The sequence below is a fragment of the Dryobates pubescens genome, chromosome 9, assembly GCF_014839835.1.
Source record: "Dryobates pubescens isolate bDryPub1 chromosome 9, bDryPub1.pri, whole genome shotgun sequence".
Taxonomy (NCBI): Eukaryota; Metazoa; Chordata; class Aves; order Piciformes; family Picidae; genus Dryobates; species Dryobates pubescens.
The window spans coordinates 16,903,768-16,924,718 of record NC_071620.1 but is presented as its reverse complement, the minus strand read 5'-3'; the positions used below and the strand labels follow the sequence as shown (position 1 = coordinate 16,924,718).

General features: G+C 42.2%; 1 protein-coding gene across 2 annotated transcripts in view; it reads right to left on the bottom strand.

Moving 5' to 3' along the window:
• The window catches only part of LDLRAD4 (low density lipoprotein receptor class A domain containing 4), a 339,191-nt gene that overhangs the window by 178,367 nt on the left and 139,873 nt on the right, over nucleotides 1-20,951 (bottom strand). The window lies entirely within an intron of this gene.

Sequence of the window (20,951 nt, the reverse complement as noted above, 5' to 3'; positions counted from 1 at the left end):
TAATAATTCATTGATTCATAGAATGGTTTGGGTTGGAAGGGACCTTAAAGATCATTCAGTTCCAATCCCCCAGCCATGGGCAGAGACACCTTCCACTGGACCAGGTTGTTCAGGGCCTCATCCAGCCTGGCCTTGAACACCTCCAGGGAGGGGGCATCCACAATCTCCCTGGGCAACCTGTTTTGGTGTCTCACCACCCTCACTGTAAAGAAATTCTTCCTAATATGTAGTCTAAACCTGCCCTCCTCAAGCTTCAAAAGATTCCCTCACATCCTATCAGTTTGTAAAAAGCCCTTGTACGAAGTCTCTTCCTGACCTTCTTGTAGGCCCCTTTTAGGTACTGGAAGACTGCTATCACATTAGAACAAAAAATCTTGTACAATGTAGAATATCATCAACTGTAAGGCAATAGCTAGGAACAATCCTGTCCAGACACAGACAATTATTCCTTAATACCTTCCCAAAGCCAATCTGCCAGTCTCCCAACTAATTACAATCAAACACTCAGTGTCTGCACATTGAACTCCCACATGCCAGTTTGCTACACAAAGCCAGTAAATGTCTCAAACCCCAATAAAGCATCTGAATGCTATAGGTAGGCTGTATTTTTTACACTGGGTTCAGCACAAAGGACTGAAGTTTCCTCTAAATATGGTTCTGTCAGGAGAACTATTCCTATGAGACCAAATAAACAAAGTTTTGTTACCTCCAGTTCCTTCTTTCTTCTCTGCAGAAGGATGCAGGTTAGCTAAGGAATCCTGTGTGATACCTAACTAGATTGATCTATAGCTCTCCAAAAAATAAAATAAAATTCTCAAATTAAAACTCAGCCCAAGAAAGACAGGAGTAGGTCAAGAGGAGTATCACAGAAGTTATCAGAAGATTGGAACCCCTCTGCTATGAGGACAGGTTGAGAGAGTTGGGCTTGTTCAGCCTGGAGAAGAGAAGAATCCAGAGAAACCTTATTGCATGCTTTCAGTACTTCAAGGGAAGGCTGTAAGAAAGATGGGGATTATTTCTCTAGAATGCCCTGTTGTGACAGGACAAGGTGTGATGGTTTTAAACCAAAAGAAGGGAGATTTTAACTAGACAGAAGGAAGACTTCCCTTGGTTTGTTTTTTGGGGTTTGTTTTTTGGTTGGTTGGTTGGGTTTGGTTTGGGTTTTTTCGTTGTTGCAACAAGGGTGTTGAAACACTGGCAACAAGATGTCCGGAGAGGTGGTAAAAGCCCCATCCCTGGAAATATTCCACATGAGGTTGGACAGTGCCTTGAGCAACCTGATCTAGTTGATGTCCCTGCTCACTGCAGGGGGCTTGGACTAGATAACCTTTAAAAATCCCTTCCCACCCAAACCGTTCTATGAAGGTTGACACTGACAGGAGAGCTACACAGTTACTCCTCCAGACAGCGAAGACATCACCTCCATCCTTGGCCTTTTGTTTACTAGTAAGGATTCAGTAAGTACTAACCCATGGTAGATGTTTGTGGTAATTATAGTCCAACATCTTGTCATATTAGATGTTTCCTCTTTAATTTTCAGTGCTCAGGCAGGGCTTCAGTCTGACTGACCTGTCTTCTGTCTGGAGCTATAATACTTCAGTATTTAAATAAGGTGTTACCTATTAAGGATGTCTACTACAGATAATTAAAATTCCCTTGATCTTCTGCTAACCTGGTATTTAAATGTCACTTCCAGAAACAAAGCTTTATAGTAAGTATTTGGGAAGCAATTAAGAAATGTGCACAAAACCATACATGCAATTATAGAAAGGCTTCACACTAGGCTTGTTCTTAACTTAATAGGCTACACATATAGAATTGAGGACATACATCTAGACAAATTATAATTTAATCATTACACTTCCAGCATGTTGACAAATTCTGGTGATTGTCAGTCATAAGGCAAAGCAGACAGAATTAGAAACACTCACAAATAGTTTATTAAAGTAGTGTCATTCTCTGAACCCTAAGGCTGCAGTTTGGGTTGGCTGATTCTGCTTCAGAGAGATGACCTCTGCTCTTTCCCAGTAAACAGGCAGCATTTGCTCATCTTCAACAGCATCAACAAGAGACTTTCCTTTAATCTGAACAGCACTTGGACCTACTCTGAACTGAAACAACAGGACTTCTAAAAAGCCCCTAAACAGTTATTGAGGTGTGATATTTAACCCAGACATATTTGATGTGTAACAGAAGCACAGTACTAGTGAAAGAGAGTAAAAAGAAAGTGGGAAAGGGAACAAAATATTTTTCCTTAGCAATTTGCTTTGTAGGTATAAATTATTTTGGACTTCACTCTGAAGATTTTCATCAAGAGGATTAATGACAGCATGAATCTGTTGCAAATCTGTATGCATCAACATGTGCAACATACAATATGCTATTTAGGAATATAATAAAACCCATAAAATGCTACACAAGCAAAACAAGCATTCGGGGGGCGGGGGGAGGAGGGAAATGTGTCCTTCTATTTCACACGGTCAAACTGCACACAAAAATCAGTGAGTATTTGGCTAAATAAGGTTCTCAAGAACTGTAGGACTTGAACTATCCAAATTGTACCATAAAATACAGTACAAACAAAATATTTTCCCTGTTCCTTTGTCACCCTGTCCTTCTCTGCTACAACAAAGAATTGAGAAGGCATTTAAAGGCCTTTCTGTTTTGAGCACAGAGTACTAAAAAATTCATAACCAGAGTGAGCCTTTGAAACCTAAGGAACTAAGAAGGTCATTAACAGTTACTTTTGAAAAGGGGACTTAAAAGATTGGTCTCAATATTAACAACGTGATAATTACAACAGTTTAGGATTCATTTCTGCACCTTCATGAAGTGAGAAACTAGAAGAAGAAAAGAACAAAGCTGCCTTGGAAGATCAGAAAAGTTGGTTTGAAAAAGTTCAAAATTTCCAGGTATCATCAATGAGGAATATAACACAGGGGGAAATTAGAGCGGTAAAGGACATACTGGTTCTGCTTTAAAGACAAGTTATCAAACACCATATTGCTTGAAGTTAGAACATTTGGTATGTTACTTTGGCCGCAGTAGTTAATTCCTTCCAGTGTCTTTGTAATGCTTTCCATGCCTCTCCAATGGTTGATGAAGAACGCTCAAGCAGGTTAAGTCAACTCAAAAGTAATTATAGGTAAGGACTTTGGTTTTCTGTTTGCCACCAGATAATAGGCTTTTCAGACTAAAGACCAAACGAAGCATTACATTTTTAGCAGTTCTATTAAAGTATTAAAGTTCTGGGTTTTAACTAACATTAAATGTTAAAACGGGTTGGACTTGATGATCTTCGAGGTCTCTTCCAACCCTGGTGATACTGTGATACTGTCTTACCGTAAGAGGACTAAACAGAGGAAAGTATTTATACTTTAAGGGATTTTATCTGTCCTGGGTAATGGGCCACATCAAAATTTGGATTCAAAGAACAGATTTAATCCACTTTTCTTGTAAAAAATTATGGCTACCTCCTCCTTCCCTCAAGGGCCTACCTGTGGGTCCAGCCCCATAGATGTGGGTCTACCTCATAAAGGCCTACTTCCAGTATAGGCCACACTCACTACCAGTAGTCCCAAAACTACCTCTCAGTGCTTCACAGTATATCCCAGAGCCTCCCAATAACCCCAAATTCTCTCCCAGTACAACCCGGTCACCTCCCAGTGCCTCTCAGTATATCTCAGTAGCCCCAACACCACCAGGCCCCCTCAAACTACCCCCAGATCCCCCTGTACTGCAGGAACAGGACAAGCTGATTAAACAGATTATTCAATGGAAATACAGATACTTCTGAACACAGAATAGACTTACTATCAGGTATTTGTAACTTGTAAATGAAAATTCAGTACCTTAAAATAGTTTGTATAGTAAATGCATTTAAACATTGTGGGTTTTCACTATAACCAGAAGAAAACTCTTCCTCCTAAAGCAAGGTGGCTCAAAGTCAGGTTGATGGAGATATTAGAAAGCAAGTATTACAGTACAGTCAAACTGAAAGTTAGTAAATAAACCAGTAGAGGTCTGCACCTAAATACCAAGAATGACCTCAAAGCACTTCAACAGGGAAATCCAGACCAGTCCAGACTAGACCAGTGTGCCTAATGACACACCAGAGAGCCCTTTTTAGTACAAAGTGTTGTACTTGGCCTGTCTAGACAAGAAGAGGGGGAAAAGCTCCCATTCTGAAAACAAGCCAGCATGATCCTTCTTTCATGAATAATGTTTCAAAGCCAGGCAGTTCTCCTTTTCGTTTTCAAGAAACAATTAGTGAAACATCAGTAGGTTGGTCAGTAAGGCTCTTACTGGAACTAAACATGAAGCAAGCTGACAGCTACTGGAGGCTTAAAAAAACAGCTCTTAGGTCTTACTATGTTGGTAATTATGTCTGCAGCATAATGAAAAACTTTATCTTGATGATATACTGATTCTTCAATAGAAAGGTTTAATAAACATACTTGCAGGTATAAGTAGACTACCCTGAAAAAAAAGGAACACTAAGAACATGTCGAATTTCTATAAACTGTAGGCAAGTACTATGAATAAATATATTGCCCACATGCTCAAGGAAGATGTTTGACGTATAAACTCTCTGCACAGAGTCATAGAAACATTTACACATTCACAGACTGCATTGGATTAGAAGGGACTCTCAAAGTCATCTTGTCCAACCTCCCTACAGTCAGCAGGGACACATCCAACTACATCAGGCTGCCCATGACCTCATCAAGTCTGATCTTGAATGTCTCCTGGGACAGGGCCTCAACCATATTCCTGGGCAGCCTGTTCCAGTATTTCACCACTCTCATTGTAAATAAAGAACCTCCTTCTGATGTCCAATCTAAATCTCCCTTGCTCCAGTTTTAAACCATTGCCGCTTATCCTATTGCTAGAAGCCTTTCTAAAGAGTCCTTCCCCAGCCTTCCTGTAGACCCCCTTCAGATACTAAAATGTAGCTATATGGTACCCCTTGAAGCCTTCTTTTCTCCAGGCTGAACAGACCCAATTCTTTCAGCCTGTCTTCATAGGAGAGGTGCTCCAACCCTCTGATCATCTTTGTGGACCTTCTCTGGACCTGCTCCAGCAGGACCATGTCTCTCTTGTGCTGGGGGTCCCAGAGCTGGATGCAGTACTCCAGGTGAGGTCCCACCAGAGCAGAATGGCAGAACCACCTCTCTCGACCTGCTTTCCGTGCTTCTTTTGATGCAGGTTGGAAGAGATCTTTAAGACCATCACGTCCAACTGTTACCCCAGCGTTATCAAGTCAAATCCAATGTGCATGCAAATACAAAACACATACAAACACGCATTAACAAACGACTGCGTTTCAAATAGTGAATTGAAGGTGATGCTTCAGCTACAACAGCACAAGATGGATTTGCCTCATAATACAAAAAATTCCTTGGATCAGCGAGGTCTTACTGTGAAATGCAAGGTCTGCTGTATTGGCTAGGTTTATTTTACACTTTCTGTGCCTACCCAACAAGATAATTTCATTCTTGCATTCAGCTTAATTCTTTTAGACTTCATTTACACTTGACTTCATCCATATGAAGAGCATTCCCATTGCTTTGTCATCCCACTCACTGTAGGGCATTTTTAATTATAGCTAAGTGCTGTTTGTTTTTGTAATGTAAGTCCAACCACAGGCCAAGGGAAAAAATACTATCAAAGCTATGAAGTGTCATATTGAAAAAATATGGTGTTTCAGGTCACTGTTATGATGCATGTCACAGCTACTTACTTAGGTCTGAGTTGATTATCTGACCCAGGGGTAGAATTCTATTCCATCCATCCGAATAAAAAATAAAGAACTATACAGGCAGCCAGCAACCTCAAAATGCTGTGGCTAAGCAGTAGCAAGGCAGCTCAAACACACAAGATGAAATCCTAAGTGATGTCTGGGACTTCACTGGAGTGTAAAGGCACCCACCCAAAATGCAGGGAACTGGTGGCAGCCTTGGCAGCACAGCCAGCAGAGGATGATCCAACACCCTGCTGGCATCACATATCTAGAAGGTAGAAATCTCTTTGCCTTCAGGTGGATCTAGATGTCTAGAATAAAAGCCTGATTTCTAATTTCTTACATAAAGATTCCATTTTAAGTATGTCATCATACTTCTTCCTACTCCTGTTCATATTGCAACACCTAACAGCCTGAAAGAAAATCTGTTTAAAGGGCATCATCACCTGTTATAAGGGTAATAAGAGGCAGAAGTAGTAAATTGGGGAGGGTGGGAGGAAGCACACTGCACTAGAGATTAAAGAAATACCAACCACAAATACCAGAGTCGGTACAGTAAAACCCTGTTCAACCTCTGATAAACATCTGTCTGTGTATTATTTTTAATATTGTAGATTGTAGCTTTATAAAGGGAAATAGATCATAAATAGGAGGCAGTGCACATGAGGAATATGTTTATTTGGGCAAAAGCTGGGTTAATAAGGAAAATGGCATGCTGCCACGCGATCTAATAACCCTCCACTGGCGCAGGGAAGGGAGGGATAAATAGGTCTTTAGAAAACAAAAAATCACTTCATGAAAAGAACGCCAGGCAGAACACCAACTCAAATGAAAGCGGATCAGCTTATGCAGAGCTGTAAGCCACAGCCCCAAGGCCTGGCCTCCCTGCCCACAGCCTTGCACAGGGCAGGGGACCCTGTTCTCAGAGCCATGCAACACTGAGCCCCAGGGACCTTCTCTGCCCAGGGGAGATTACGGCCTTAAAACTGGGCTGATTGAAAGGAGATTGTTACTGGTTCTGAACCAGTCTCATTTGCTGTGCTGCTACCCTACTGCAGTCCCCCATGCTCCCTTGCTTATCAAGCAATTATCTTTTCATCTTCTTCTTAAGGCAAAGGCTGAAGCAGTACCCATTGACTAGTTGCTATTTATGTCAGTAGCTAAAGGAAGCAAACACAATATTCTCACACACAGGTAGTGAAATCAGCTGTTCAGTTCACCAGTTCAGGGTGTCAGGACATTTCACCAGCCTTGCCTTCATTAAAAGCCTGAATGAAATTACACTAGGCATCACGGGGACAACTGAAAGACCTTCTTCATTTTGAGTTACATCAGCGAATTTGGGTTTTATCCTTCTTCCCCATACAGACCTCTCTCAGGTATGAAAATAAACAGGGAAGTCTCTTCCTGGAGTCCACAGGGGCATTAGAAAAGACTTCTCGCCAACCTTTTTTGCATCTACACTAAATCCAAGTTGCTCAGCCACCATCCTGCAAGCCTCCAGAGCCTCATGATGGGTCCCTCAGCAGGTCTCTCCCAGAATGAGAAAATTTCCCATTAGAGCACTCACTTCAAACAGACAAGCCTCTCCAAGGTCATCTTGAAGACCACTAGTCTCACCCTGTTCTGGTTGAAGACATGACACACCCAAACAGTTTTGCCACCATATGGAAATGTCAATAAAAGAAAGCTTCCTTTATTACCACCTTCATGGGTGATCTTTGCTATGTATCAGTTATCCTTCCATGAAATAGCAAGGCAACACCAGTGCACAGGTTTGCATTTTCTGTCCTTCCACTCATATGCTTTTCCTGACCTGGCACTGATCTGCCCATTTATGCCCACATAGCACTGAAACACCAGAACTTCTCAACAAAACTCAAAATTTGTGTCTCCTACACCATGCTCATGTAAAAACTCCTTTACAACCCCACCAAAGCAGCCTGACACCTTCTCCAACCACGAAACTTCTGCAGAAACATCCTCATGGCAGCACATGTACCCCATTCCCCTGCTCAGAGACTTGTGTCAGTGTCAACAACTCAACTGAGTCATGGTCTTGATTTTGAATTATGAGGTGGCCACAGAAATGACACCAAGTGTCACAACAGGCACGTGCACCTGACAAAGAGGCCGACAAGGAACACCTTCACTCCAGCTCCTGAGAAGGAATGAACTAGAAGGGATGGGTTTCCACAAGCCATGAGAAGGCCTCACATGTCTCCCAATTCAATGCAGAGGCAAAGTGGGGTCTGCTACAGCATGCCAGGGCCACCTGTGTGCCCACATTCCAGCCCATCATCTCACCACAGGGAGGAGCCCAATGCCCAGGGCTGGGACTGCCCTGCTGCTCCTGGTTGCCCTGCTCCTGGCTGGGGTGGCGAGATGAGCTGTGACTACTAGGTCCTGTCCTGACAGGCCAAACAGGAGCCCTCAGCTCCTGACTTTAATATATATACATATATTAGCAAAGTCTTCCTAATCGAGCATGGGGAAGGCACGTTGGTGACTCAGCTAATGACACTCATTTTCAGCTGTGAAATTACATGAGCAGACAATTAAAAATACATGAAATATGTACCTTATAATTTTTGTCAAGCACAATGTCGCTATCATGGGCAAGTGCTGATGACATGTAAAGGGTATGTGCAAATGAGACTTTCTTCACATCTAGCTCCTTAATCATAATTCAAAGAATTTCTGAATTACAGTAAAAAAAATTAAATTACATTATTTGGTTTTCTTTCTTTTTTTTTCCCCCTCATTGCTCTCTGCAGCTATGTAAAAGGAGGTTGGAGTGAGATGGGGGTTGGTCTCTTTTCCCTAACATCACATGAAGGGACAAGAGGAAATGGCCTGAAATTGTGCCAGGGAGGTTTCAGTTGGATATTAGGAAAAAAATTGTTATTGAAAGGGTGGCCAGGCATTGGAACAGGCTGCCTGGGTAAGGGGGTGGAGTCACCATCCCTGGAGGTGTTCAAGAAACCTGTGGACGTGGCACTCTGGGACACGTTTTAATGGCCATGGTGGCATTAGGTGGATGGTTGGTCTCAATGGCCTTAGAGGTCTGTTCCAACCAAAACAGTTCTATGATTCTATTCTTCTTAAGAAATCTTTAATCACCACAAGTAGTGTCACTTAAGCAGTTTGTAGGGTGCTGCATATATAGAGGAATATAAAATGAAAAATCATGTTACTGTAGCAGCTTCTTGGTTTAAATTTGTAATATTGTTAAGAGTTTTAAGATTAGACCATTTTATCAGGTAACATCACAACATTTACATCCAGAGGAATACAGACTAAACCATGCCACTTCACAGACACATGGGCCCAGATGAGGACACAACAATTACTTCAGCACCTGAGGTCTGTCTTGGGGTTATGGGAAACAGGATGATTGGTGGGAAAAAGTGCTGTCTTTATGTTCTCTGATATTAAATTAGGTCAGATTACTTCAGACTAGGACCCATGTAAGGCAGGGGCTGTTTTCAGTTAGCTCTCCTAGGATATACTGAAACACAGACTAAATACCATTCTCATCTGCAATCATGCAACGTTCCTGAAGCAAGGAGAGGTCTGAGAATACACCCAAGAGCTTGGCTTTCTGTGCAAATAACACACAACGCAGGCAACAGTACAGGATGTTTCTGGGCTATTCAGAAGATAACAGCCTAATATTGATGGCAGTATTTTTCTATACATCTTCCTATGCATACTGTGCAGAAAAGGCAAAGGAAATTAATGTATTATTCATAGTATTTACATGTGTCAAGTTGCAGGACTGCTATGGGAGGTTCCGCTGTAATGTGAATTCTGGATTTCAATGGCCAAGAGAATTCTCCTTTCATTCCTCAATGGCATTTGCATTGTGCAGTGCACACTATTGTGACTAATGACAAGTTTATTATCATCTCTGCTATGTTCTCCAATCCACACCTGCAGAGATTTGCATGTTCCTGTAGTAAATACTTTGTCACTGTTTGGGTTTGTACTTTAAAAACTATTTCCCATTAAGTTGAATTATCCCAAAAAAGTCTAACTCAGGTCACTGTGCCTCAGTGTTCACATAACAAAAAAATGTAAGCAAAATAACACCTAGAGTACAGCCAAATAGGTTGCTCTCAAAGGCTGACATTGTTTTTCATTAAGTAGACTATGCAGAAAACACTGATCTCCACCACAGAAATCTCTCTGCTGCTGAAATGGTATCATTTTACAACTAGCAGTGCATTTCATAGAATCATAGGCTGGTTTGGGTAGGAAGGAATCCTTAAAGGTCATCTGGTCCAACCTCCATACAGTGAGCAGGGAGATCTTTAATTAGAACAGGGCATTTCTGTTTGTGAAGATGAACATACAACGATGAACAAGATGCTGGATGATACTGAGTCTGTCCATGCACCATATAGTATCTAGGGAAACTAGGGCACAGAAAGCTAAAGTGAGCAGCTTTCCTTCCCCAAACCACATTCAACTTTGCAGACAAACTGTGCACTTCAGAGAAAAAGTACCTGAGAAATAGCCACAAGCCTGACATGATGCAAAACTCATCTATGAATAGAGTTTCTAGTTCATGAGCTCAGACCATGACTGCACCACACATGGGAACCAGAGTAAATGATCTGGAGTGCCGCATTCCCATAACCAAATGCTCTGGACTGACACTCCTCCATCAGCAGCTGTAGTTCCCATCCACAAGTGGCCACTTCTCTGGAAGGTGGCAGAGAAACTACAGAAATTTTCAGTAGGTCCATTTGCATTTGGAGGTCCTTCTGACCTGAGCAGTGGGGTGGTGATGACAGAAGAGAAGAGAGCAGGACAGAGAGGGAGGAATGATGGTGACAGGGTGCCAATGTATGATAGGAAAGGCTTCTCATCACAAGTAGTATCTGCACATCTGGCTCAGGTGAAGCTGGAAAGCCTAGCACCCTTGTGGCACAGCTGTCTTTCAGAAGTTAACCATCCTAGCCTCTTCCTAAACACAGTATTGAAAAAGGAGCAGGGTCTAGTTTACTCTGGAGGCTTGGTGCTCACTGTACCAGCACAGCTGAAGACTGTCCACCTGCTACTCATACATGAATGTGTGACCTGGGCTTGGGAGACCACTGATGGATGAAGCTGACTTCACTGACAAAGAACCAAGCAACACTGAAGATAAGGACTTGGGGGTACTGGTGGATGAGAATCGCAACATGAGCCACCAGTGCACACTTGCAGCCCAGAAAGCCAAATGTATCCTGAGGTGCATCTAGAGAAGCATAGTCTCAGGTCAAGAGAGGTGATTCTCCCCTTCTACTCCACTCTGGTGAAAACCCACCTGGAGTACTGTGTCCAGTTCTGGAGCCCCTGTTACAAGGATATGGATGTGCTGGAATGTGTCCAGAGAAGGGCCATGAGGATGATCAGGGGGTTGGAGCACCCATCCTATGGAGACAGACTGAGAGAATGTGGTGGGTTGAAATTTTCCCCCAACACTGGGGTTGTTCAGTCTGGAAAAGAGAAGGCTCAGTATCTGAAGGCAGCCTATGAGAAAGCTGGTGAGGAACTTTTTAGGGTGTCAGGTAGTGATAGGACTAGGGGGAATGGAAAAAAACTGGAAGTGGGTAGATTCAGACTGGATGTCAGGAAGAAGTTCTTCACCCTGAGGATGATGAGACACGGGTACAGGTTGCCCAGGGAAGTGATAGAAGTCCCATCCCTGGAAGTTTTTAAGGCCAGGCTGGATGAGGCTCTGGGCAGTCTGATCTAATGTGAGATGTCCCTGCCCATGGCAGGAGGTTTGGAAATAGATGATCCCTAAAATCCTTTCCAACCCTGACCATTCTATGATTCTAAGACAAGCTAAAGCATTCCACAAGTGATGCACCAAACACAGAAAACCACCCAAAACCCTACCAGCCATGCAAGAGAATGGACAGCCAGAGCATCAGAAACTCAAGAGCAGCTAATTGTGTTTTAACTGGTGGCAAGGTACCTTGTGGCATTGCACCAGCCCATTATTACTAATCTGTTCAAAGATGGTGAGCATTTTCTGTGCTTTTATAAGCCAACATCATTAAACCAAGGTCAATTTCATAGTGCTGGTGTCTCCTCGGATGACTTCAAACAGGGAGCTGATAGTAAAGAGGAAAAGCCAGCTAATACAGCACGCTGCTGATTTTTCAAGCCAAAAGGAACAAAGTATTTGTTAGAGCTTCTTTGTGCTCCATGACACCCCTCTAAGTCCTTCAGTTAAAAAAAAAAATGTTGAGATACTAAGAACCACCATCTAAACAGATCCTTTCTCCTTGCCACTAGGAAATATTCCTTTAAAACATAAAATGTTATTACTGAATGCTATGCTAACATACAGAAAATACTGCTCCAGAGAGAAATCATTCCCAGATCCTGGCTGCAGATCTGAAACTTTTGTTTTTTATTATTTGCAGGTACTGCCTTCAAATAGTTCTTATCTCAAATAACAAGAGGAAATGGCCTCAAGTTGTGTCAGGAGGTTTAGGTTGGACATTAGGAAAAATTTCTTCACTGAAAAGGTTGTCAAGTCCTGGAATGGGATACTCAGGGAAGTGGTGGAGTCACCATTCCTGGAGGGATTTAAAAGACATGGAGATGTGGTGCTGAGGGACATGGTTTAGAGGTGACCTGGCAGTGCTGGGTTAATGGTTGGACTCTGATCTTAAAGGTCTTTTCCAACCTGAATGATTACACAATTCTACAATCCTATATAAGAAATAAAAAAGAATGAACACACATCCTCACGAAAGAAGTGCATCAGCTACCAAGATATAGTAAACATTCATCTAACACACAAATATTTGGGGATCGAATTCAAAGGTAAATGAAACTCTACCGTAGTGCAACACAGGTCACCTTCATTTCCTCTTAGTTCAGCTAAGCTCTCAGCTATTTACTGAAACATAACGAAGTCTACAATTAAATGAACATTGGGAACATGTTAGTTTATTTTAATAAGTTTGTGCTTACTGTTCATAAGGTTTGAATTGAGATGCAGCTTGCAGGGTGCAAACACCACCTGTTCTTTGCAATACTAAGCAAAATTTTCCAAGCTTCCATTTTAATACCTGATGGCTGCATACAAAACCAGCAGGCCAAGCATGAAGACTGGCCTCAATTATTCCATTTTCATACAACTTTTAGGAAAAAATACATTTGCTGGCTACACTGCTTGCTGCAAGAGGGAGCAGCCTGCAGTACTGCACTATTACTCTTGCAAAGTACACAAGGCTTAAGTCTTGTACAGTATGGATGCTCTCCCAGCATGGAGCATGACGAAGGGAACACATTAAAGAGTTGTACCAAAAGATCCAAGAGGGAAAATGATTGTGCTGTCTTAAGCTCTAGAGTTCTTTCTTTCTGAGAAATCATAGAAGGACATCAAACTGCTGGAGCGGATCCAAAGGAGGGCCACAAAGATGATCAGAGCACCTCCCTATGGAGACAGGCTGTGAGAGTTGAGACTGTTCAGCCTGAAGAGAAGGTTCTGGGGAGACCTTATGGTGGCCTTCCAGTACCTGAAAGGGGCCTACGAGAATGCCAGGAAGGGACTTTTACAAGAGCCTGTAGTGATAGGATGAGAGGGAGTGGATTGAAGCTTGAGGGCAGATTTAGATTGGATATTAGGAAGAAATTATTTACTGTGAGGGTGGTGAGACACTGGAACAGGTTTGCCCAGGGAGTTTATGGATGCCCCCTCCCTGGAGGTGTTCAAGGCCAGGTTGGATGAAGCCTTGAGAAATCTGGTCTAGTGGAAGGTGCCCTCCCAAAGCAGGAACTAGATGATTTTTAAGGTCCCTTCCTACCCAAACCATTCCATGATTGATTCTATCAACCTAAGATTTTCTAAGATCTTGAAATTAAAAAATTACAATTATTTTCTTAGCTGCAGTTGTCCCCCAGTCTATATGATACTAGGCAAGCTGTCTGGCTTTTCTCAACATATCTAGAGCTGGAAGAATACTACTACTAGTAGCAGTAATAACAATGCTACTATTGCTACTGTGAAATGATGCAGGTATGTAAAGCTTGTGACGACTGTAAGAAGGTACTAGCAAACTGAGCAACATCATCATGTGCATCAGCATCAAGAAGAATCTCTACTGATTAGCAATTTTAATAACTTTCTAGTTGCCTCTTTTTTTCATTTCATCAGCTATTAATTAATTTCTCTTATCTGTACAGATTTTCTTAATAGGAATTGCCCAGTGTTTCCACCATGCCACCCAGACAGCTCTCAGATGAGATGTAACACTGACTCACTTTCATTTAGTCCAAATATTTATCCCTCTCAAAGAAAAACTAAACACTTCCACGTCTCATCTTGCATGAAAAGTCACTGGCTTTTGATCAGATGTGGTTCTGAGTGTCTCATTTCACCCATCTATGAAGAACAACTATGTCAGTATATACCAAGAACTGCTGCAGTGGCTAGTGGAGCTTTACCTTGTTTATCTTTCATTTCCTGAGGCAGATAGAGCACCACAAGAAGAAATCCTGAGCAATATTCTCTTGGAGGACTAATCCATATTCTTCTTATATCCTTCACTTCATTCAGGATCTAATCTCTGTAATCAGTGAAGTCACTAATAAAGCCAATGTTCACTACAAGACTGCAAGGATCAGGATTTCAGGGAGGAAGAAAGAATGCCTACAAATTTCTTGCACCAATACACAAGGAGGTCTTTGCCCCCAGCGAAGACTTCCTCAACTATTTCAAATTAAAAGTGGTCAGATCAAATAAAATGCTTTATCTCTGCATGAAGGGAAGGGTGTAAGGCATCAGAAAAATGGAAAGCTGCCATGAGTTCTGTCCAAAATATTGTACCTCACAACCTATCTCCACTGTCCATGACCCCATCACCTCTCCAGCCTGGAGGCCATGAAATGGAGCCTGTCCAAGACAGCTGTCATTTCATGATGGCTCTGGGATAGTTCAGAATGCAGAAAAATAATTGCACTGTTAACTTGCTAATTTATGAGAAAGGTGTGAAGGTCTGAAAGAACTGCTTGAAGACCTCTGCTGCAGTCATCACAATAAATGTGCTGAGCCTTCAGCACCCTAAGAAAGGTTCTGAAGAGGAATAAAAATAAAAGCATAATTGGCAGGTACCTGAATCTAGCTACAGATTGCCTTTGGTCTATTATTCTATTCCCCAGTATGGTAGGGAAGGATAGCTTTAAGAAGACCTACAAGTGAACAGAGACCAGAGACTCTTGGCTTAAGTCACTATTAAAACCTTATTGACAGTTCAGCTGCTGCTACCAATGGGTCAAGTGCTCAAATCCACCTTCACTTGACACTGTGAATTCAGTGCCTAGTACAGTGGTGACAATACCTCTCTCAACAGCCCAGTGTCAATAGGACTGTAAGAAGTTCATAACAGGACTTTCAATGGGATGCAGGACGACACCTCAAAACAGGGACCATGTCTTTGACAGAATGGTGGCGGCTAGAAGGGACCTCTGGAGATCACCTCGTCCAGCCCCCTGCTAAAGCAAGTACACCCAAAACAGCCTGCAGAGGATCACTTCCAGGAGTGTTTGGAATCTCTCAAGAGAAGGAGAGTCCACAACCTCTCTGGGCCACCTATTCCAGTGCTCTGGCACCCTCACAGCAAAGAATTTTTTATGTGTAAGTGGAACTTCCTGTGCTCCACTTCTTGCCCATTGGGTCTTGTATGGTCACTTGAGCACCACTGAGAGGGGTCTGGCCCCATCCTCTTGACACCTGGCTCCATCCTTTTGACACCTGCCCTTTAGGTATTGAGCAGCATTGATAAAGTCCCCTCTCAGGCTGCTTTTTCTCTAGGCTAAATAGCCCCAGGTCTCTCAGCCTTATCAGAGAGATGCTCTGGTCCCCTCAGCAGCTTTGTTGCCTCTGTTAGATTCTCTCCAGTAGTTCCCAATCTCTCTTGAACTGGGGAGCCCAGAACTGGGCACAGGACTCCAGACTTCACTAAAACAGAGATGGGCAAGAACCAGTCAATCCTTCTGCAATTGTGTGTCAGTCCTGCACCAACCAATGTTCCCCAACCCCAGGAGCCAGCAGCACCCAGCACTGGTGGAAAGATCTCCGCAGAAATGATCGTAAACTGCGCAGACGCCTTTGCAGCTCACAGAGGATCCAGGTGCCTCTCCTGCTTTCCCTATTCCAGAAAAATGAACCGGATAATTAAGCATGTCTGGGATTTACTGAGCTGGCAGATTTAGTACTGAAGGAGAACACCTTGTGCAGTAAGCAAAGTCCTGATGCATGCAACATTACCTGCAGGGGCAAAAGGAGAGAGCCTTATTTGCGTGTCAGCTTCCCCTCCATCTTCCACCCAGTGATTTTCCTACATTATCTCACCATGCAGAAAACACCCTTATGTCACACAACTTTCCAGACTAAACTGATATTGATAAGGTCACAGCTTTGCTGGCAATATCAGTTAGCTTCTGCAAATGAGCTTTCTCTAGATCTTTTACTTTCCATTTTACCACAGACAATCAACAGACGCTGGTCTTCTAGCATTAAACCTAATTCAGGTTTCAAAATATTCATAATTCTTTCTTAAGGAATAACATACACACACACACACATTATTGCTCACCATAATGAAAAGGGAACAGTCAGAAGACTTTTTACCTGAGCTGTTAGAGAATCACAAAACCACTAAGGCTGGGAAAGACCTTTAAAATCCAGTACAACCATAACACAACTACCATGACCACTAAACTATATCCTGAAGCACCACATCTGCAGCTTCTTCAATATCTTCAGGGATGGTGACTCCACCACCTCCTTGGGCAGCCTGTTCCAATGCCTCACCACTCTTTCAGTACAGAAAGTTTTCCTAATATCCAACCTAAACCTCCCCTAACACAACTTAAGCTCATCCTTTTGCTAGTTACTAGGAAGAAGAGACCAACACCGGCCTCACTCCAACCTCCTTTCAGGTAGTTGTAGAGAAGAGTAAGATCTCCCCTCAGCCTTCTCTTCTCCAGACTGAAGGCCTCCTTCAGATACTGGAAGGCTCACCACCTCTGCTCTGAAGGAGGCCTACAAGAACGGAAAGAGACTGTTTACAAAGGTCTGTGCTGACAGGATGAAGGGCAATGGCTTCAAATGAGAGAAGATTTAGATTGGATGTTAGAAACAGGTTCTTTACTATGAGGGTAGTGGAATACTGAAACAGTTTTCCCAGGGAGGTGGTTAGGGCCCCATCCCTTGGGATATTCAGGGTGAGGCTTGACAGGGCTCTGGGGAGCCTGATCTAGTTGAGGATAACCCCGCTTACTGTAGAGGGAATTGGATGAGAGGACCTTCGGAGGTCCCTTCCAACCCAGACCATTCTATGATTCCTTGATTCTACGATTCTATGAGATATGGAACAGCAAATGGAACAGCTCTTCTCAGTAACACAAGTACCTGTTAGATCATCAGAGATGCAATGCCTTACAGTGTCAGCGTAAGTCATTATGGGGAAGTTGAACCTCCAAGTATCTTACAATAAATTCCAGCAGAATAAATCTAAGGATAAACATTACACTTGACACACTGTGCAGCCAAGCACCTGCTAATATCAATAACTGAACTCTGCACCATATGTAATTTACTCTTCATGACTACTACAACTGTAGGTTAGGAGCAGATGCAGCACATTTGGAAAGTAATCATTCCAAATTTCAGCTACGTTCTCATAGGAATTAAAATCCAGAATCCTCTTTTATTTACCCAGGGAAACCAACCTCAGACATAACAGTGTTATTACTGCTGAGAAGAAAAAAACGAAGCTATGTGATATCTTCAGCCTGATAAACATGATAGCTTTTCTGGCCAGCTTTATTTTAGCCTATAATCCTTCAGATTTTATTCTAACATCTGATTGTAATATAAAATTATTTGCTATTTTAAGGATGCCATTTCAGTTCTCCTTAATTCTTCCTAACATACAAACTCTGACAGCTGAACTTCACCAATTATTACATGTCCAGAACATCTAATGACAGATGTTATAATCTTTGTAACTTCTCATGGAATCTACTTCTGCGGTAAAATTTGACAGAAGGAGGAAAAAAGGAACAATACTACTATCAACAATGCTGCAGAACATACGGAAAGAGAAAAGGAGAGTCATTGTTTCACTTCAGACTAAAGGATTTAGTTCATTGAAATCACCAAAGAGAAGGGTAGCAGGCAAGAATATAATCTCTTGTGGCGGAGAAAATAGATTGATTTTCATAGTGGACAAGAACAGTGATGTGTCTTCCCCTTGTAGTAAAGGCATATCTGGTTCTTTACAACATTATGTGACTTGAAATATTGCTTTTTAAACAAACTGGATGTAATTATTCCATTTTGTCTCTTCTGGTAGATGTACTTAGCCAAACTAAGTGTTCTTAACAACTCTCCATCTGTTATTAAAAGCTGATCTTTGGTAATATTTATGCAAAGACTACCTTGCTCTTTATTTAATTCCCATTTTCCAAAGAAAAACCTTGAAAGATTCAAAGACAATAAAGAATGCCTGCCGCAGCAGGGCACAGAAATATTCTGTGCATTACTCTCACAGTTTTTTTCAAGCTGTATTTTTTAAACAGTCAGAAGATATTGATAGCATTAGACAGTGTTAAATCAATAAAAGAATTTTTAGGGCTGTCATTCTGGAATGCCTTTGTTAAATGATTTCTACTTTTATATCTCAAGGATTACTCCTCGATTCAATTTAACGATTCATTACTACCACAGAGGTAGAGAGAACACATGAGGTTAACAGCTACAGCTATTAGCTGTAACCTAACCAGCACTACACTGTATAATTGATCTATTTCTTCAAGAATAAAATTCAGAGAAAGAGAATTACTACTAGCATCTCTACTACATTAAAAAAAAAAAAAAGAGGTGCACAGAAAGCCTGGGGGCAAATGTGTGGGATAATAGCAAAGAGAAGAGGAAGGAAAATAGGAGTGCACCAAAGGTTTATTTATAAATATCTGAGAACTCCTTTCTTGGCATCCTACAGTCTCACATTGATCTGACTCTTAGACAGAGGCCCTATATTTAACAAGAGAAAAACTAAGAATCAGCACAGTAGATTTATGATACTTCATTCAGAAATGACTATAGCTCTTTCCCAGTTGAAAATGCTTCAAGACTGTCAGTTTGGTCCCTGTGCAAGCATTTAGAGGTTTTTCTAACCCAGTGTTGGCAGAATTTCAGTGTGGTTGTAATGACAGCAATTGTTGTTAAGAGAATGGTATTAACCACTGCATATACATCTAATTTTATCTACAGCTGTACCTTCTGCAACCATCACAATCAGGCTTTGACATCTTTCTTCCTTTATCTCCATGAACACCCTTTCCAGGTGGCAGGCTCAAGTACACACATCTTTGAGGGTAAAATTCTGCAAGTCCACCTCAGTTTTAGATATTGTCCCTAGACCTCACTTCTCTTTCCTTATTTCTCTCATTAGCACATCCAGCATCTCATTGCCTCTCCATTAGGTCACACGTAGTGACCAGCTGGAAAAAAGCACTTTCACTTCCTCTAGTCTTCTGTTAGCAACTACTGGCTATCCTGTGGCAGCAAAGCTGTCTTGTGAGCTGAACCACAGTGCCACAAATAGGGATGGAGATTTTGCTCGCTATCACAATACTAGATACTAAAGCAAAATGCTAATACAGCAAGAGCTAATTTCAATTGCATGAGAATTCTCTCCCTGCTGGCTGGCCATGGCTGGTTTTAATGCCATTTTGCTTATGTAGCAGAAGATGGCCCTTAGCAAGCTGAAGAATCTTGAATGCTTATTTAAAGATTTCCTGGAGATGAAGAGCTCATATGCCTGAATACTTGTGGGTTTTGGTATCTTGTTTGTTTGCTTTCCAAACAGACCACTAGTTGAAGTATGAAATATGATCTTTCCACAAAACTTGCCTGTCTTCCTTCTAAGCAAGCAAGTTACATAAAGAACAGACCTTGCTGAGGCTCTTCAAAATACAACTTAAGACACCACAGCAGTCTGGTCCATACGAATATAAAGCAACAAAGCAATAAGACTGCCTGCATTACATTAAGGAGCATCACATTTTGCATTTAAAGATCCTTCAAAAAGAAGTAAAACTAAGATGGACAGCTTTATTTGTATTCATCTCACTACATTTTGTTCCCATAAATTTCAATAATCCTATCCTCTAGTTGGAAAGTCAATGACAGATATATTTATAAGCCCTTAAGTAATATCCCACATCCTTTGAGAGGCCTTGTATCCCAGCACCCCTAGTTCCCAATGCACAATTAATACTTGCAGATGAGAAGGGTTGTTGGTGTCACATATTTTATGAGCAGCTGTAATTCCTCTTCAGAGAAATTCTTTCCAGCAATACTGCCATACAGCAAGCCTCCAGTTTCCACAAGAATTCCTAATTTCTTAAGTTCTTCTCATGACAGCAAGTAAAAAAAATAAAGATACAACAGATGAAGCATGAGAAGGTATCACAGTATAGTATCACCAAGGTTGCAAGAGACCTCAAAGATCATTGAGTCCAACCTGCCACCGCAGACCTCATGACTAGACCATGGCACCAAGTGTCACATCCAATCCCCTCTTGAACACCTCCAGGGACGGGGACTCCACCACCTCCCTGGGCAGCACATTCCAATGACGAACGACTCTCTCTGTGAAGAACTTTCTCCTCACCTCCAGCCTAAACTTCCCCTGGTGCAGCTTGAGACTGTGTCCCCTTGCTCTGGTGGTGGTTGCTAGAGAGCAGAGACCAACCCCTTCCTGTCTACAGCCACCTTTCAGGTAGTTGTAGAGAGCAACAAGGTCTCCCCTGAGCCTCCTCTTCTCCAGGCTAAACAATCCCAGCTCCCTCAGCCTCTCCTCATAGGGCTTGTGCTTGAGGCCTCTCCCCAGCCTTGTTGCCCTTCTCTGGACATGTTCATAGTCTCAATGTCCTTCCTAAACTGAGGGGCCCAGAACTGGACACAGTACTCAAGGTGTGGCCTAACCAATGCAGAGTACAGGGGCACAATGACCTCCCTGCTCCTGCTGGCCACACAGGTAGTACAGCAGGTATGCTGCTGACTTGGAGAGAAGAAATAAATACTTGGTACTTGTGGTTAGAACCTCACCCTTCATACTGGATTCAGATTCAGAGGCTGAACCTTTAGTTCTCAGGTCTGCCAAGCTTTCTAGCTCCCTCC